This window comes from Pinus tabuliformis, chromosome 1_2, assembly GCF_031772625.1.
Source record: "Pinus tabuliformis cultivar Carrire ecotype Pingquan chromosome 1_2, CPIR1, whole genome shotgun sequence".
Taxonomy (NCBI): domain Eukaryota; kingdom Viridiplantae; phylum Streptophyta; class Pinopsida; order Pinales; family Pinaceae; genus Pinus; species Pinus tabuliformis.
Window position 1 is genome coordinate 125,362,649 of NC_142298.1, and position 2,535 is coordinate 125,365,183.

Genomic DNA, 2,535 nt, shown 5'->3' on the forward strand with positions numbered 1-2,535 from the left:
ATCAAAAAAGTGATCTTTCATATGGCCAACTCAGTGACAGTGTTGGCATTTCACAATATGTTGTTGTTGCTATGGAAGAGGAGAAGAATCTGGAAAAGCTAAAGGTGAATTGTCATGAAGAAATCCAACACTCTAGAATTGGTTGGGCTTTGAGTAATCTAGAATATGAAAGGAAACCTCCTTATCATATCCAAGACATGTTCTATTCTTGTTATGGAGAAGTTCTTCCCAAGGTCTGATGACCAATTTGGGAAGTGCAGGCTGAATTTATGCTTTTGCATTCAAATCTGTTGTTGCATTAGGCATTGAATGTGAATCTTCCTCAACCTTACTGATTTTATCACTTGTTGGCTGTTGATGGGTGTTTGTTTTAACCTTGAACAGAGGATTGTTTTGAGCAGAAGACAATTTAGAATGACAAATCCCAGAAAATAAAACCTAAAATGAAATATGTTGAAGTTCATCTCACTGGAACTTGGACTCCAACTGCAAAAATTCCATGTTTTCTTATGCATTTTGTAGACAAATTTTAATGTCGAAAAGAGTGTCTTTACTGATTTTTACCATGCCATCAACACTAGAATGTATCAGAGTATTTAACAACTCTAATGCATTATCAAGTCTGATCACTTTCTTCATTATCAAACTTACACTTTAAAGAAACCGATCACAACTATTAACCAATGAGGAAGAAGAAAAAGCCACTCACAATTCAATGTTACTACAATATCCTCTGTAAATGTGAACCAAAAAAGCAATGTGCAATATCTATATTCAATGTATGTACGAGGACTTAAACGCAAAGACTTAATCCTCCAACCAACTAGCAACAATGACTGTAATCCACTACATATGCATAAGAGTTACCTCATGACCAACATATAAAATTAAATAGAGCGACCAAAATTACTCACTACAGATATAACCAGCCTATACCTCACATCAGAAAAGTATTCATCAATTTCTTGAGTTTATCCTTCCTCGATAATTTGTGGGAACTCATTAGTTTTCCTTACTTAAAAATAATCCCTCACTATTGAGCCTCTCAAGGCCTTGAAGAATGGTTGAAGGCTTGAATTTTTCTGTATTATTTTTGTTTATAAAAGATGCCCACCTTTAGTGTTATTTCCTTCGACAGATGCTCAAAGCCATGGGTTTATTTCTCTAGCTCTCTATGCTAACCCTGCTCACAATACTCTTCCACTCCTCTGCCTCTAGGAAATATTCGGAACATCAGAGACTGGAAAGATATCTCAACTAAGGATTCAACATCACAAGGCTTGGAGCTAACCTTTTCGTAACTATTTTCCTGTTGAACCTATTTCTTGTTCAGTTTTTCCCTTTGGCTTTAAATTGCAGCGAAAGTCTTCTTAGTAACTAGTTGCAGGGTTTGAAGGTGTTGAAATAACGGATTATCGTCGTTCCAAAGAAAGGAAAGCCATGTAAGGCACAATCTCGGATGTATCTCAAGTATTCATTTTCTTCAAAGCTATTTATACCAGAAATGATCTGTCAACATGTTCAATTTTACTGTCTCCACTGATTATGTTGACAGGATTTTCAACCCTCCCTCCCTTGCAGTGTGAATCACTTGCAACAATTCATGAACTGATGCTAGCATTGGATATTTTTGAGCATGTTGTTGTTCTTAGTGTAAAAACTAAAGATCAAGATGCCTTTGAGAGGGACTTCTTGTAGCTGAAGCTATATTACATAGATACAAGAGATCTTATTCCACCAACTACTCAGGAATATCTAATCCTGGGGCTCAATTTGCTGTGTCTTCTGGTGCAAAATAGAATTTCAGAATTTCACACATAGTTGGAGCTCCTTTCACCTGAGGCACTTGAGAATCCATGCATTAATCATGTTGTCAATTAGAGCAATCATTCATGAAAGGTGCTTATAATCGTGTTCTCAGTGCTCGGTAGGCAGTCCTGCAAGAAACTTATGTTTATTTCATGGACCTTCTTGCAAAAACTATTAGAGATGAAATCACGGCTGTAGTGAGAAGGCATATGATTATTTTTCACTACAGGATGCTAAGCAAATCTTTACTCTCTTCCCTTCTTTACTCTCTGTCCAAAGATCTTTTTCTTGCTCGCATTCAAATTCCATGAGGATCTTCAAACCAGTCTGTTTTCTCATGAGCTTTGCATTTGCAACAATTTGCAAAATAATTTGAGTTTATAATCATTCATCACACCATATCATATCAAAATAGCAAGGAGAAGCCAAATAATCTGGTAAAGGGTGTTCACAAAGGAAAAGTCCAGTGATAACTTGATAAATGCCACAAATATAACTCGATTGAATATTTTTTTCGCATCAAATAATATCTAATCGAATGCTCATAAATGTGGGTCATCGAGTGAAACCCAAAGAATCCATCATGATTATTACTTCCACCCTTTCCAATTCTCTGGGTATTAACTTCTGAAGTAGAAGGATATAGGTGGATCCCAATTCCAAAATGTGATGGAGTACTAGATGGAAGATCCTCCGTAATATCTTCTATAGCAATCAATCTAGGTG

At 36.2% G+C, this 2,535-nt stretch overlaps 1 pseudogene; it reads left to right on the forward strand.

Moving 5' to 3' along the window:
- Positions 1–1,440: 1,440 nt before the first annotated feature.
- On the forward strand, positions 1,441–2,185 carry LOC149204827 (26S proteasome non-ATPase regulatory subunit 8 homolog A pseudogene; annotated as a pseudogene).
- The last annotated feature ends 350 nt before the right edge of the window (positions 2,186–2,535 follow it).